Below are 18,131 nucleotides of genomic sequence, written 5' to 3' on the forward strand. Positions count from 1 at the left end.
ACATAATTCAGCTCATAGCTCTGTGCTGGTAGGCCGGTGTGGCTCAGCAGTTGGTCATCGACCCATAAACCAAGAGGTCACCAGTTTGATTCCCAGTCATGGCACATACCGGGTTGTGGGCTAGATTCCCCAGGAAAGGAGGTGTCGGGGGAGGAGGTATGTGTGCAGGAGGCAGCCGCTCCATGATCTCTTGCATTAATGTTTCTATCTCTCTACCCTCTCTTTCTAAAAATCAATAAAAACATGTTTTAAAAAAACTATTTTTTAAAAAAAGCTGATGATTTACTACCAAAAGCCATTTGAGCAGATTTAGGAAAGAAGAATTTCAACTACAAAATAAATAGGGTCTCAATTTTTTTTTTCAACTCTTGTGTGACATAAATGTGAATTGAGAAAATACCCCAAACTAGAATCAGAATAATAGGAATAAAAGTGACATTTTAATTTCCGAGGCCCCAGCTAGGCATTTAGAGAGACCTCAAAGGAGAACACAGCTGAGAAATGACAAAGCTGCACCTTAAGAAAACTTAAACCAGAGCGACAATACGATACATCACAAACTTCCCTGTTACATAGACGGTTTTTAGAACACACCTTGCAGTTGCAGATTGCAGCATGGGTATATGGTGAAAAATGCTGAGATAACTGGGAATAGGACCAGGTGGGTGCTTGGGGTGGGAGGGGGAACCAGGACTCTGTAGAGTATACATGGTTTTCCAGCCACCTTGCTGCACATCTGAAACTGGCACAGAATGGTATCCTATCTAATAAAAGAGAAACATGGTAATTGGCGTACAACCGCTACCCTTCCCATGGGCTAATCAGGGCAATATGCAAATTAACTGCCAGCCAAGATGGCGGCCGGCAGCCAGGCAGCTTGAAACTAACATGAGGCTTGCTTGCTTCAGTGACAGAGGCCTCCAACGTTCCCCGCCTGCTGCTGCAGGCCTCTGAGCCTGCAGTTTGAAACATTTTAACAAATATAGAAGCTAAAAAAAACCCAGAAACCAGCTTTCAGCGAGCTGGGATCTCAGAGCTGGAGTCAGAGCTGGAGTTATACATTGTTTCGGTTACCTACTTTCAGCAGCGAAGGCCTAAGAGCTGGAGCCTCAGAGCTAAAGCTGGCCCAGAATTAAAAAAGAAAAAGAAAAAAAGGAGCGGTTGGGAGCTTCCATGACCTGCCAGCCTGAAAACAGCCCTCAGCCCATCACCCAGGCTGGCCAGGCACCCCAGTGGGGACTCCCACCCTAATCCAGGACACCCTTCAGGGCAAATCAGCCAGCCCCACCCATGCACCAGACCTCTAACCTATCCTAAAAGGGTAATATGCCTCCCAGCACCAGGATCAGCGGAGCTGAGAGGCCTCCCGGCACTGGGATCAGCGTGATAGGGGGCAGCGCCCAAACCCCCTGATTGCCCTGCAGCTCTGTGTGTGACAGGGGGCAGGGCCACAACCTCCCTATCCACCCTGCTCTGTTTGTGACAGGGGAAGGCACCCCAACCTCCTGGTCAGCCCTGCTCTGTGCCTGATACGGGGGAGCTCTCCAACCTCTGATCGCCCTGCGGCTCTGTGTGTGACAGGGTGCGGCGCCCCAACCCCCTGATTGGCCCTGCTCTGTGTGTGACAAGGTGCGGCACCCCAACCCCCCCACCCAGGGGCCCTGCTCTGTGTGTGACAGGGGGTGGTGCGCCAACTCCCCTATCGGCCCTACTCTCTGCGTGATGGGGGAGCTCCTCAACCCCCTGATGGGCCCTGCTCTGTTCATGACAGGGGGCAGCGCCCCAACCCCCAGATTGGCCCTGCTCTCTGTGTGACAGGGGGTGGCGCCGTAACCTCCCCATCGACCCTGCCTTGAGCGCGACAGGGGGCGGTGCCCCAGCCCCCCAATCGGCCCTACCCTGAGCATGACTGGGGGTGGCATCGCAATCTCCCGATCCACCCTGCTCTGTGCATGACAGGGGGCGGCGCCCCAACTCCCCAATCGGCCCTGCTCTGAGCCCGACCAGGAGCTGCACCTAGGGATTGGGCCTGCGCTGTGCCACCCGGGAGCAGGCCTAAGCCAGCAGGGCATTATCTCCCGAGGGGTCCCAGACTGTGAGAAGGCACAGGCCAGGCTGAGGGACCCCCTCTTCCCCCCGAGTGCACAAATTTTTGTGCACCGGGCCTCTAGTCTATAATAATAAAAGCGTAATATGCTAATTAGACTGGACAACCGAATGACCTTCTGGACAAAGCTGCAGTGGCGGGGGCCAGGGCAGAGGCGGTTAAGGGTGATCAGGCAGGTTGGCGAGCAGTTAGGAGCAATCAGGCAGGGAGGTGAGCGATTAGAGGCGATCAGGGAGGAAGGCAAGTGCTTAGGGGTGATCAGGCAGGCAGGCAGAGTGGTTAGGGGTGATCAAGCAGGCAAGCAGAGTGGTTAGGGAAATCAAGCAGGCAGGCAGGTGAGCGGTTAGGAGCCAGTGGTTCCGGATTGCGAGATGGATGTCTAACCGGCAGTCAGATATCCCCCGAGTGGTGCCGAATTGTGAGAGGGTGCAGGCCAGGCTGAGAGCCCCCCTCCCCCATGAGTGCACACATTTTCGTGCACCAGGCCTCTAGTACCCCGTGCATTGCACTGGGCCTCTAGCTGAATATAAACTATGGTGGAAAATAAAAAATAGAATACACCTTGAAAAACTGATTGTAGTCTGATTGCCTCATTTTACAGATTAAGAACGAAACACCATATTGATGCCATTCTCCCAAGGGCAGTGCCACGATCATGACAGTCCTTTTCTCGATGCCATTGAACTTCTTCCTGATGAACACTGCTCTCTGGACTTGGACAGAGGGCCAGTGCAGATATCCATTCAGGAAATCTGAATCTAAAATGTTTTCATAGGCAGATGTTCACAGAAGTCTAAGGAAGAACATAGACAAAGAAAACCAATAGAGCCCTAACCGGTTTGGCTCAGTGGATAGAGCGTCGGCCTGCGGATTGAAAGGTCCCAGGTTCGATTCCTGTCAAGAGCTTGTACCTTGGTTGCAGGCACATCCCCAGTAGGAGGTGTGTAGGAGGCAGCTGATAGATGTTTCTCTCTCATTGATGTTTCTAACTCTCTATCCCTCTCCCTTCCTCTCTGTAAAAAATCAATAAAATATATTAAAAAGAAAAAAAAATAGAAAACACAACATTCTCAGCCAGAATATCTATCTCCCTGGTTCTAACTACTTATAAAAAGAGCAATTTCAACTTTGTTTTCCTTCGCCTAAGAATAGGAAGGATATCCAAGTAAAATACAGGGTGCCCATGCTAAATTTGAATCTTAGATAAATAATGAACAGATTTTTAATATAAGTAGCTCTTAAATATTGCATAAAATATGCTTACACTGCATTTCTAGTTTCTAAATCTGGCTATTTCACCTGTGAAGGATACTCACACTTAATGTAAAGGCCTTAAGGTAATTAACAGATGAAAAAGTTATTAGAAAGTAAAAGTTAAGAGTAAGGAAAACGGTGCACATCATTCAATAACTGAAGCGCAAGTCTAAGATTTAAACTCAAGTGCTGGGCAGGGAAAGGGGAACACCTTCAATTATGTCAACAATAAAAATTTTTAATAAAAAAAATAATGAAATAAATAATAAACTCAAATACTAGAGATGAAAGGCTAAGGAATAATTTTGTGGATTATATTACATTTCCTACATTCCCAACTTGAGCCTCGATGAAAACTATCAAATGTAAACCTGTATTTAAAGTGTAAGTTAGTATCTATGTCATAGCAAACAAAAAGTTAAGGAACTATTCCAGGCATAACCCATTTATGGGTGAGTTTCTTTGTGTCTAATTAAAACTATTTAATATATGTCTACTTCATACTATGGTATCACCACTGAGCTCTGAGCCTGGTGCATCTTAGCATTCAGTAACATTGCTGTATGAATGAATGAATGAATGAATGAGGCCAATTCCCACCTCATTTTTACATTGGCACCTCTGGCTAAAATCAGGGAAAGAAAACTAAAATAGTTTCATGACCCAGAGAAATAATGTAAGGGGTGTCCAGCGGGAAGAGATTAAGGGAAGGTTGGGTGTGCGATAAACTGTTTAACACTTGCTTCTCACTTGTCTGGTCAAGATGAGACACACAACCCAGCTGGTATGGCTCAGTGGTTGAGCATCGACCTATGAACCAGGAGGTCATGATTCAATTCCCAGTCAGGACACATGCCCAGGTTGCAGGCTCAATCCCCAGTAGGGGGTGAGCAGGAGGCAGCCAATAAATGAATTTCTCTCATCACTGATGTCTCTATCCCTCTCACCTTCTCCCTTCCTCTCTGAAATCCATTAAAAATATATGTATGTGGAAAACACTTTGTAAAGTATGTTGTCTAACCACAATGCTGTACAAACTAATAGAAAATAATATTGAATGTAAACTGTAACTGGAAAAAGTGTTGTTTTAATTTTTAAAATTTGATTTTACTTTTTAGAATGTGTGTGTGTGTGTGTGTGTGTGTGTGTGTGTGTGTGTGTGTGATTTGCTGCTTGATTTATCAGCCACTCGGATTTTGACAAAAGAAATCCTTCCAGGGTATGTTTATAAGAGAGTCTATCAAAATTAAAATAAGCATTGCCGAGGCCGGTTTGGCTCAGTGGATAGAGCGTCGGCCTGCGGCCTGAGGGGTCCCGGGTTCAATTCGGTCGGGGGCATGTGCCTGGGTTGCGGGCACATCCTCAGTGGGGGATGTGCGGGAGGCAGCTGATCGATGTTTCTAACTCTCTATCTCTCTCCCTTCCTCTCTGTAAAAAATCAATAAAATATATTTTTTAAAAAATTAAAATATGCATTATTTATCAGTGAAGCCAAAAAGAACGTGTATATTAACACCTAAAACACCTAAAGCTTGTATGTACCAGAAAACAGAAACCCTTGCTTACTAGCATCATCTAAAGCAAATCTTAGAAGATGAGGAAAGGGCAGCAAATGGGTAATGAACCGTGCAGAACTTGCTTTGAGAGGCACCTCGTTTGAAAAGAGCATTGTCAAGTTGACAGAAGCATTTGTCTCAGTAAGTGTTCTTCTGCATTCCTAAACCATTCAACCATGAGAAGGTGAGCACAGATAGTAGTCTAAAACTCTCTAATGAATACTTGCAACACATAAGCCAAAAAAATTCTTGATCTATCGGCCTTTTGTGAAAAATAACAAGAGCTGAAGATGGGGTTAAAAACTGAGGGAGAGGTGCCCTGACCAGTGTGGCTCAGTCGGTTGGAGCATTGAACACCAAAAGGGTTCAATTCCCAGTCAGGACATATAGCCAGGTTATGGGTTCCACCCCGTCAGGGCACGTACCAGAGGCAACCGATTGATGTTTCTCTCTCATATCGATGTTTCTCCCTCTCTCCCACTCCCTACCTCTCTCTAAAACAGGGGTGGAGAATGTTGGGCCCCTTCTATGTGCTTTCTTCTTTAATTCTCTACTTGTAGGACTTCCATTCAGCCAGATTTCAGTTGCTCCTTGGAAAAAGTATGGGGTAGCCCTAACTGGTTTGGCTCAGTGGATAGAGCGTCAGCCTGTGGACTGAAGGGTCCCAGGTTCAATACCTGTCAAGGGCACATGCTCAGGTTGCAGGATCAATCCCCAGTGGGGGGACATGCAGGAGGCAGCTGATCAATGATTCTCTCTCATCATCGATGTTTCTATCTCTCTCTCTCCTTCTCCCTTCCTCTCTGAAATCAATAAAAATATTTTTTTTTTAAAAATAAAGAAAAAGGATGGGATAGCCAGCAGATGAGCCTGGAGCATTGTCATTAACAGGCAAGAATCATGACTGGACACTAATTAAAATTGGGGGAAAGTTTGAAAAAAAAGGAGGATATTTATATAGCCTTCAAGTATCTCCCCATACCTTTTAGCTAATTATAAAATAAAGTTATAGTGAAGAAAATAGATAACAACTTATTGTAATCAAAATTATTCACCAAAAACATCACTTGTGTAGTATTCAGACCCAAAATACATAACATCAAGTCATTCATGAAGAAACATCAAAGAAACCCAAATTGAGGAACATTCTACAAACTACCTGGCCTGTATTTTTTCATGAAAGACCAAGGAAGGCTGAGGTATTCTTCTTGATTTAAGAACATTGAAGAGACATGACAACTAAATGCAATATCTGATCCTAAACTGAATCCTCTCTAATGAGGTAAAATTTAACTTTTTCCAGTTTTTACATTAAATTAAGTCCCTTGTTAGACAAGATTTTCTTAAAAATATATAAAAAGAGAGAGCAAATGTGTCATGCATTTTAAACAATGGGCAGGAAAATAGTAGCAAAATGAACTGGCAAAAGATGTTTTAAAAACCCCAAGTGTCTGCCTGGCAATGTGGTTCAGGGGTTGAACGCTGTGGTTCGATTCCCAGTCATGGCACATGCCCGGGTTAGAGTCCTGATCCCCAGAACATGGGAATATATTTTGTTCTTTCAAAGTTTATTCCAGACCAAGTCCAACAGCATTTGTAATGAAACATTCCTAGACCCCAGGATCCCCATCCTACTGAGACCTCCGGGTCTTAGTTTCTTACACCAACACCCTAGGTTTTCTAGACCCCAGTGCTGATCCCCTCCCCACACGTTTCTGAGGTACCCAAATGTGAAGATACCACAGAGGCCATTTTCAATCTCCATTTTCTCCTCTCCTTCAATACCTTTAACAATAACAGGGACTTGTAACATCAATCAGTTAGCATGATTCATAACCTGTGATAAGTCACATTTTTATTGCATAATCACTTGGACCAATCAAATGTCATTTATTAGATGGGCTCCCATTTACCTAATTTTTCCTTCCATAGGATGTTGGCAGTGTGAACAATTATCACAAGGATAAAAGAATATGTATTCTCTTACCAGAAATCAAAGAGCGCTTAAATTTCAAAAGTCTTTAATTTACATTAAGAAGTCAATGTCATAAATTATTTTCATGTGGCTTTTCATCTCATTGCAAATAAAATCAAAGTCTTTACAAGGGCTTACAAGGTTCTACATGATCTGGCCCCTCCCTCGATCTCATTTCTCACCATGACTACCTCATTTATGCAATCTGAGGTACTCATACTGACCTCCTTGCTGTTTCTAGAATATTCCAGGTGCACTTAAGACGTAGCATTTGCTCTCTCCTTTAGTACCTGGAATTCTCTTTACCCGGATACCTGTATAGTGTTTCTCCTCTCTTCTGTCAAATCAGTGAAACCTTCCTTCCCTGCCCTCTGCGTATTTTCAACTCTCCATGCACACACCCTTCCTGGCCTTATTTTTATCCTTCGCCCTTATCATCATTTAATGCATTATAATCTTCCTATTACTCTTGGGTACTGATAGAATATAAGCTGCAAGAAGGTAACACTTTTAGCCAGTGTTGTTCACTCTGACCCCAGAACAGTGCTCAACATATAATTGCTAAATGAATGAAAGAATAAGTAAAAGAAAAACCGAATGAATGACAACTCATGGGCAGAAGTTGGAGAGTTAGAGAGGCCAGATGATCCAGGGCTCATAGGTCAGGTTATGGGAGTTAGATCTCCTTTTAAATGCAATGGCAAGTCATCAAAGATTTTACGTGGGGAATGATATGGTCAATTTATATTGTAAATTCATAATTTATAACAAGAGTGATAAAGGGGGAAGCAGAGAGGAGGCAATGTCCCCAAGTTGTCGGTAACTCCAGTCAGGATGACAGTTGTGGAACAAAACTGGCATGGTGCCATGGATGCCAGCAGGAGAGATTGCCTTAAGGATAAAGAGATTGAGCCAGATGTTCCCTGATGATAGAGGAGGGTATAGACTACAGAGGGCTCATTGCATTTAATGACTTGGAAGTCCCTGCTAACCTCAGGGAGAAACATTAAGGCCACTCACAGAAGACAGGGTCTCAGGAAACCAGCCAGAGAATACATGGAAAATCAATAATGTGGACACCATGGCTTTGAGGAGAGATGGCAATGGTGTTTAAATCAAAGGTATATTGTTCTCACATGGAGGTTGGGGGAAAGAGGCTGGCATATCCAACTCTGTTCCTTTCTTATGCCATCTTACAAACAACTCTCAGTCCAATTCCACTCTTTTTCTAGACAAAATGCCCTTGAGAAACAGGAAGTAGGTTAACCTTCTCTAAGTAACAATTCTACTGCTTAACCCTAGCTTTGCAAACTAAGGCCCTTAAATCCTAGGTAAATCCTCCATACCACAGGCTATTTTAGGACCATAATCTCTTCTCACTGCAGGATCAAACCAACTATCCAAATACAGTCAAGTTTTGTTTTGCATTTTTAATACATTGAATATAAAGGTTGAAATAAGAGTCTGAAATAATGAGCAATTATAGGCATGCTCTGAGATCACCGATAAGTATACCCTCAAACTTTACTTTTCCCACCCGTATTTTACTAGTACACTGTGTTTGTTACTTCCCAATTTCCCACATTAGCAGGCTCAACATAAATCAATTTACTTCCTAGTTAGAATGCTCAATCATATAAAAGGAAGACATTTTCAATATCTATATTTCTTAAATTATTTGAATCAAATAAGAATAGCATATATGTCCTGTATCTTATTCATTCCTGTGCCTGGCACATATCAGATACTTAATACATACATCGCTAAATGAACAAGGGACTGAATGAAAGCATTTCACAAATTTATGGCAGAATGTGTGATGGTCTAAATATTCTGATATTAAAGGGGAAAGGAAATTACTCTATGCACTTACAGGTGTGTGATTTTTTTAAATCAGTATTATCCTTCAGAAATTATTAAGATGATGGAAATGTTCTACATCAGTGATGGCGAACCTATGACACGTGTGTCAGGGGTGACATGCGAACTCATTTTCTTGGTTGATTTTTCTTTGTTAAATGGCATTTAAGTATATAAAATAAATACCAAAAATATGTCTTTGTTCTACTATGATTGCAAGTATCAAATAATTTCTATATGTGACACAGCACCAGAGTTAAGTTAGGGTTTTTCAAAATGCTGACACGCCAAGCTCAAAAGGTTCGCTATCACTGTCTACATCATGCTGTTCATTATGGTATCCATTAACCACATTCAGCTTCTGGGCACTTGAAATGTGACCAGTGTGCCTGAGGAACTGAACTTTTAGTTATATTTAATTGTAACTAATTTAAATTTAAGTAGCCGCATGTGGCTATCATGGTGAACAGTGCAGCTTTGAATGAATCAGTACATGTTTGGTCCAGATAAAGATAATTTGGTCCTTCTAAAGACTAAAAGCATCTTCTTGAAAGACCTATACAATCCTAAAAATAAACAAATTCAAACACCAGTTTGGGATATTTACACCAGTTTTAAACCTTAGTCAAAGACTGAGGCTGGAATAGAGTTGAGTAGGCTGAACAGTCTTTGATGGTACCTCCCTCTAAACACCCCCCTACTCTTCCCCACCCACACACACACACACACTCCTCCAAAGTGATAGGAAGGAGAGCCAGGTTAGAACCCAGGTGTTCTGGCTGCTCACCCAGGGCCCATGTATTATATAAATACAGATGTGCTTTGACTTACCACTGATAGGGTTACATCAATTAAAGTCATCATAAGTTGAAAATATTGTAATTCGAAATGTACTACGAAATACCATAGCTTAGCCTAGCTTGTCTTAAACATATTTAGAACACAATATCCGAAAAACTGGCAACACAGTACACTGGAAAGTATCGGTTGCTTAATCTTATGATCACATGCCTCACTGGGATCAAAAGTACAGGTGTGGTTTCTACTGAATGTGTATTGCTTTCGCACTACGTAAAGCTAAAAAATTGTGAGTTGAACCATCCTAATTTGCAGACCATCTATATAGGCAACTATTTTAACTTGCTACTCAGGAACTGTTAGCAAATGGACCATTTTTTAATAACTGGTGTTTACAAAAGTCTGTCTTTCGCTGGCAGTTACAACAAACCAATTGCTCAGAGTCACTGGAATCACTATCATTCTCCCCTGGAACTTGGCTTAAATAAACTGGTAGAGAAGATAAGCAGGTATAAAGCATGGGGCATGAATTTTGGCTTCAGGACACTAATTAGAGGCAGGGTTTCACAGTGAATTATTTATATCTCTGTCACCTGAGGACTTCCAGGGGACAATTGGGCTAATTCACATACTGTAATTCACCAAACATTCTAAGCTTTTACTTTCTAATAAACCATGGAGAGTTTTTAATTGCTAATTAGAAAATGATTATACTTTGTCTGTAAAAACCACTTCTTTGACTATATTGCTGTGTTTATGCAATTACTGTTCAAATTAGCTTGAACAATGTACAACACAGGAATTCTGAATTTGGTCTGATCTGCCAGGTAATGTGAGCATGGGCGGGTTTAGGGGCATCCTGAGTGTGAGCACACTGTTCTTCATTTACAGTGCTTTCTCAGTTCATTCTAGAGTTCTTTGAAACACAAAGGGGGCACTTGGGCTGCTTCCAAATCTTGGCTCTTGTAAATAACACTGCAATGAACAGAGGAGTGCGTATATTCTTTCGAATCAGTGTTTCAGGTTTCTGTGGGTATGGTATTCCCAGAAGTGGCATCACTGGACCATATGGCATTCTTGTTGAAAGATAACCCACTGAATAGGCGAACACATTCAAAATTATACATCTGATAAGGGATTAATATCAAAATTAATAAAAACTTATATAACTCAACAGCAAAAAAACAAACCATCCAATTTAAAAAATGGGCAAAGGCCCTGAATAAACACTTCTCTGAAGAGGACATACAGATGGCCAATAGCCATTAAAAGATGCTCAGTGTCACTAATCATCAAGAAATACAAATTAAAACCACAATGAGATACCACCTCACACCTGTCAGAATGGCTACCATCAATAAATCCACAAATGACAAGTGTTGATGGATGTGGAGAAAAGGGAACCCTCATACACTATTACTGGGAATGCAGATTGGTGCAGCCACTACGGAAAACAGTATGGAGTTTCCTCAAAAAGTTAAAAGTAGAACTGCATTATAAGATAATTCTACCCAATAATTTTTAAAAATATTTAATGACACATGCATAGTGAGACTAATTTGATAGAGACCACCCAGAATCAAAAAATGTTTCTCCCTTCCCCAGTAAAAACAATGCTGATAGACTTGCTCCATGTAGGGGTCCCACAAACCTTCAATTTATAAAAAGCACGGTATTTGCAAAGTGCAATATATTGAAGCACAATAAAATGAGGTGGGCCTACGTATGACATTTCTCCAAAAAAAGAAAATAAAATTATACACATTGCTTATGTATTATTAAATATTGTGTGGTAATTCCCTCCATGCATCTAATCTATAATAATAAAAGCGAAATATGCTAATTAGGTCGAACATCCTTCCAGACGAAGCCAGGGCTGTGAGGGAAACTTGGGTCCCCGGTGCCTGCCGGGGGGGCAGAGGAAAGCCTGGGTCCCGGTGCCAGAGGGAAGCTGGTGCTGGCAGCCAGGGGAAGGAAGGCCTACTCTTGCACAAATTTCGTGCATTGGGCCTCTAGTAAAGAAATATAAATACAGAGAAGTAAATTGCCCAAGAGGACAGAATATCTAGTGGAAAAATAAAATAAATAAATTGACCCAGATGTCAAGGATTGTTCTTCTTATAGCAGATGGCTCCTGCCTGTACAATAAATGCCATCTTCTCTCCCCTCCCCCACCCCCCAACAAAGTAATAATTCAATCTTTCTAGTGTAGATAGGTAATGTGTTTTGGTCCAATCTCACCAAATTGTTCATTCCAAAATTCCAAGTATGATCAGTAAAAGGAAGAGATAAGATAAAAGGGCATGCTTGAATTATGTAAAAAGTCAGATGAGTAAAATCCTGAAACAAGAACACTATTCAAATTGCTAACGCATTTCCCACCGATTGGGAACAATTAAAAATTTGACTTCGCTATAAGAAAAGCTATCTTGCTCATTCAATCATTTAAGAAATATTTACTGAGCACCTCTATATGCTAGGCAGATAAAAATAAAATGAAGGGAGATGTAACATCTCAGTAGAAAAATGAGAAGTGATATATGCTTGTAAAAGAACTTGATTTTTATGTCAAACTTCAAATAGACCAAATGACAAAAAAAAATTGCCAACTCATAAAGAGTTACTTATAAAAAGAATCACCCTCTTTAATGTTGGGAGTGTATTTGAAGAATCGGCAAATGAATCACTGCCCGGGGGCAGGCACACAAAAGGAACCTTAAAGGCTAAGGCACACAGGTAACCAGAGGCACCACTTGAACAGCCTCCAGTGCTGTGCTCAGTACAACTATTCATTTAATGAAATAAAGTAAATTTCAGGTCAGATAACAAAATAATACTCTTCACTTTGTATTATCTAGGAAATTGCTTGTGGGAATAGCACAAAAGAAAACTAGATAACACGGGTTTTAATTCCAGCTTTGTCGATAGCTAAAGTGTGTGAATGTGAGCAAGTCTCGATTTTTTTTTTTTTTAGTCTCTATGTATTTGTTTGTAAAGTAGGAATAATGTACATATTCCCTATTTACTGTGTGAAATGAAAATGAGGCCAAATCTGAAAGAATTTCTGAACCACATATCACTCCATAACATAAATAACATGTTAATATATAAGAAATGTGTTGTTTTCATAGAATTGTAGACCTGTCCAAAACAAAGCCACTTTTATCTGTGTTGGTTTTTCCTTGTCTGAACTACAAACATTCAAGTAGGAATAAAATCAAATAGGATACAAAGATTTTTCATGGGGTTGATCATCCCTGCCTATTCCTCTTTTCTGGCAAAGAGAGAGTTCCCTTGACCAACACCTGGATTTAAACATTTTGCTAACAGCAAAATAACTCGTTTTTAGGGAATAGTAGAGTATAAATACATACCTTGAGAGCAATATGGCTGCTTTATGGTGTCCAGATTTGTAACTAAAGTACTTACAGACACCACAAGTTAGTCTTTGTTGGAATAACTGAAAGGACAACAGAATATTGAGAAGATAAGAGAGGTGAGGACATTTTGGCAGCTAAAAATAGGTGCTGCTGCAATGTTTTCCACAATGTTTGTGTAAAAAATAAGGTAGACTAACAAAGGTGAGGCCACGGAAGGACACTGCAGCAGTAACAGACAAGGGGTTTGAGTGAGTTTTACTTCTAGGTTCTGCTAACAACCGGCATGAATCACTTCAGGGCAGAGTTCAAACCATAAGGATCTAGTACATTTTCACCTCTAGGAGGATGATTGGAGTTTTACTGAAAACTTTACCTGTTCATAGCATGCTAGCTATTCAGTCTTTAGAATCTCAGATAGAACCAGAAGTGAGGCAAAACAATTTTTTAAGAAAATCATGTTGCCTGGCTGGTGTGGCTCAGTGGTTGAGCATTGACCTATATGAACCAATGTCATGCTTTGATTCCCAGTCAGGGCACATGCCCAGGTTGCGGGCTAGATCCCCAGTAGGGGGTGTGCAGGAGGCAGCCAATCAATGATTCTCTCTCATCATTGATGCTTCTATCTCTCTCTCTCCCTCTCCCTCTCCCTTCCTCTCTGAAATCAATAAAAATATTTTTAAAGAAAATCATTTTAATAGTATGCAAGAACATAAAAAGTAAATTCAATGGCTTCACACTGGTCTGTGATTATAAAAATCACAGAAAAAGAGTTTGCTCTGAGGCAGGCTTTACTGCTTTTCTCTGATACCTCCTTCTTCTCCAAATCTTAGAACTTGGATCAGCCATGTGTTTTTTCTTTGGAAGTGTTGTTTGTAAATTCCTAGTGGAAGAATTTAATTGTTGGTGCTAATCTTTCTAACACAGCAGGCTCTGCCCTCAGGTTTGTGAAGGAGCCTGGCTGAACCATGAAATGGAAGATAGTCACCCTGGAGCCTCCCAAACTTGCAGTGGATTTTGAGTGAAAAAATAAATGTTTAAAATAGATAGCCCTGGCCTGTGTTGCTCAGTGGATAGAGCATCGGCCTTCGGACTGAGGGGTCCGGGGTTTGATTCTGGTCAAGGTCACATCACATGCCCACGTTGTGGGCGTGGTCCCCGGTGGGGGCATGCAGGAGGCAGCCAATAAGTGATTCTCTCATCATTGATATTTCTATCTCTTCCTCTCCCTCCCTCTCTGATATCAATAATATTTTTTAAATAAATAAATAAAATAAATAGATAGCCCTGGCCAATGTGGCTCAGGTGGTTGGGGCGTCATCCCATGCACCATAAGGTTGTCAGTTCGATTCCCAATAAGGAAACATGCCTGGGTTGTAGATTCAATTCCCAATAGGGGGTGTGCAGGAGGCAGCTGATCAATGATTCTCTTTCATCACTGGTGTTTCTCTCTCCCTCTCCCTTCCTCTCTGAAATCATTACTCTTAAAATACACACACACACACACACACACACACACACACACAAATAAGTGAATAAATAAATGCCTGCTCTTTGAGGCCATTAGAATTTGGGGATTGCCTAGCATTTGATTGCTTCTAAGATCACCACTAAAAACCTGGAAATATAAATCTCAGCGTAGCACTGGCTTACAGCATAAGCAGTCTGAAAAATTACATTACAGGCCAGAAAGATGGCAAGCCATATTATGAAGTAGCGAAGTAACAATTAACATGTGATAACTTCTAAGACAATTCATGTTCCTAGTCACATTGTAGCTCTAGGGAAATTAACTGGAAAACAAAACATTAATAGCCTTGTCCTTAGAGAAATTGGGGTGTCCTCCTCCCTACTGGGTGCTGGAGGTGGGGTCCTTACGGTATCTGGAGAAAAAGAATTTTCTGAGATTCTCACCAGAGGATGAGTGACTTTCATTTGTGGGGAATTACATCTCTCTGTTTGTAAAGTCCCATCCCAGTCATAGAAGCGAAGCTGAGGCTTCGGTAGAGCTAGAAGCAAAGCCAATGTCCAGAGTTTCCGTTCCATGTTGCAACCAGGTCCAGTTCAGCACCGGGCTAGTGACAGTCCGTTAGTCCATGGTGTGTGGGTGAATACAGGAGAGCATGCCCTGAGCAATAAGAATCCCAAGAGCATAAGAGGAACCAAGAAAGCACAGAGCAGCAAGTTTCTTTGTTCCGAGGAATAAATATCCAAAATCTTCCCACACTTGCAGGGGCCACCCCCATTCTGGCCAATAACCTGTTCACAGGTGTGACTGACAGACAAGTGCCTTCCCAGGGCACCCCACCCTCACTGGGCATGTGTCTATTCTCCTCCCTGTTCCGTCCCTTCCCACAGCGATCTGCAGGGAACAGACCGGTGGCTCCCTGGGGAACACAAGGCTTCAGCTTCCTGGTGAAGCTGCCTGTAATACTTGGCCTTCCCTTTGCTCCTTCCCTGCTATTAATAACTAGGTTAATTACAGTGGTATCAGCATGAGTTTCTTATCACTGGATGCATTTGACAAAGTAATTCAAGGGAGAAAAGAATTTCCATTTGTAAGAAGGAATAAAAGGGTCTAAACATTCTAGGATTTGCAAAGTCAGAAGAGGCAACAGCACCTCATCCCAGCTGGTGAAGGATTAAAATATAAGGCTTTCCCCCCTCATTCCTATCTTAATTCGGTTTCTCCCACATTGACTTAGCAATATTTGATGCAGTGGGTCATTCCTTCAAAACACTTTCTTCACTTTGCTTTCAGGTCACTCCGCCTTCCTGTTTTTCCTCCTTTCTCACTGATCACTCATTTCAGTTTCTTTTATGGTTCTTCCCAATCTCCCCGATCCCCAAACTTTGTCCAAAGACATCTTCTATATCTATATGTACATTTACTCCTTGGCGATCTCATAGCTTTCCAATGTCACAGGTACACTGACAATTTCCAACTTCTGCCCCAAAACTCCAGCTGTCTACTTGACATATCTACTTGGGTTGTGAATGAACATATCAAACTTTCTGTGTCCAAAATTGAATGCATGCCCCCTAAACAAACAAATACCTAATCTTTCAAAACCTAGTCTTCCAACAGGCTTCTCATTTTAGTAAACGGATATCCCCTCCTGGTTTCAGTGCTATAAATCTTGGTGGACTGCTCCCCTCCTCTCCTGTCACAGCCACATGCAATCCATTAGCAACCCAATTAGCTGTATTTTTCAAAATACAGAGAATCTGACCCCTTCTCACTACCTCTTCCATTAATACTTAGTGTTAACACCGTCATCTCTTTCCAGAATTACTGTCAGCACCTCTTAACTTTTCTACCTACTTCTCCTCCACCAACCCCCTTACCAGCCACCTAGAATCTATGCCCAACATAGCAGATAAGCCGGGGGTTTTTAAAACAGGTCAGACCACGTCACTTTCCCAGGCCCTAAAAGTGATTCCCAGATGACTAAGAGAACAGGCCATGCCCTCTCAATGACCTCCACGATTTTGACTTCATCATTTATTCTCAACCCTTCCCTTCTCTTTCTCTGGAATAGTCTTTCCTCTTTCCCCTGCCTTCTTCAAATTGCTGCTCAAATGTCACCTTCTCCGTCTATTTTCTTCATTATGGTGTCCCCACACCCAGGACAGTGTCTAGAGCAGTGATGGTGAACATTTTGAGCTCTGCATGTCAGCATTTTGAAAAACCCTAACTTAACTCTGATGCCGTATCACATATAGAAATTTTTTGATATTTGCAACAATAGTTAAATAAAGACTTATATTTTTGATATTTATTTTATATATTTAAATACCATTTAACAAAGAAAAATCAACCAAAAAAATGAGTTCGTGTGTCACCTCTGACACACGTGTCATAGCTTCACCATCACTGGTCTAGAGCATAGCAGACTTCCATTATATGTTTGAAAGTCTACACACCCAGAGAAAACATACTTAATACCAACCCTCTTTCTCATAGATTGAGAAAGATGTTAGCCTATAAGATATCAGACTGAATGCAGGCTCCTCATGACTGGATGATATCTCAGAGTAAGACAGCTTGTCTAAGGCAGCACAGTGTCTGTGGGCTAAAGCAGAGAGACTACACCGGAATCCATTCAAAACACTACACACATAATGCACATACATATGCACATACATACGGGGGTGGGCAAAAGTACATTAACAGATGTAATACAAACAAATAATACAATAAATAATAATAATAATAATAATAATAATAATAAATAAACTCTAGCCCTAGCCGGTTTGGCTCAGTGGATAGAGCATCGGCCCATGGACTGAAGGGTCCAGGGTTCAATTCTGATCAAGGGCAGATACCTTGGTTGCAGGTTCCCCAACCCTCGCCGGGGTGCGTGCAGGAGGCAACCAATTGATGTGTCTCTCTCACATCGATGATTCTCTCTGTCTCTCCCTCTCCTTCCACTCTCTCTAAAAAGCCAATGGAAAAATATCCTTGGGTGAGGATTAACAAACCAAACAAAAGAATAAACTCTGTGTTTCAGGTACTCACAACTGTAAACCTACTTTTACCCACTCCTGTATATATGTATACATACATGCATATGTACACACTTATGTCTGTGTGTGTGCATGTGTGTGTACATAAGTAGTTTCTAAACATCTTAAGAAACAACTTGCTCTGAGTGACCTTTTAACAACAGGCAGCAACTCCTCAGGTCCTTGATTTCTCTGTAACAGTGGTCGGCAAACTCATTAGTCAACAGAGCCGAATATCAACAGTACAACGATTGAAATTTCTTTTGAGAGGCAAATTTTTTAAACTTAAACTATATAGGTAGGTACATTGTTATTAACTTAATTAGGGTACTCCTAAGGCTTAGGAAGAGCCACACTCAAGGGGCCAAAGAGCCGCATGTGGCTCGCCAGCCGCAGTTTGCCGACCACGGCTCTACAAAATCAACATAGAGGCTAGAATCAATAATCCCTAAAAAGACCTACTTTTCCTTCCAGGACTAAAAATAAGGTAACTATTTTATATTCCAGCACACACTTCAGAGTTCAATACTAAGATGGACATTTGCACCCTTAAGCAAATATTACTCTTTGGATCACCTTAAACATGTCACGAGGCCTGCATTTGGCTCAGCAAATCAGCCCTGCTCTTTCTACAGTGTTTTCTCCTGACACCAGGAAAATTATTCTTCCCAATATTTCAAGATTCCCCACACTCC

This window comes from Myotis davidii, unplaced genomic scaffold (genome assembly GCF_000327345.1).
Source record: "Myotis davidii unplaced genomic scaffold, ASM32734v1 scaffold453, whole genome shotgun sequence".
Taxonomy (NCBI): Eukaryota; Metazoa; Chordata; class Mammalia; order Chiroptera; family Vespertilionidae; genus Myotis; species Myotis davidii.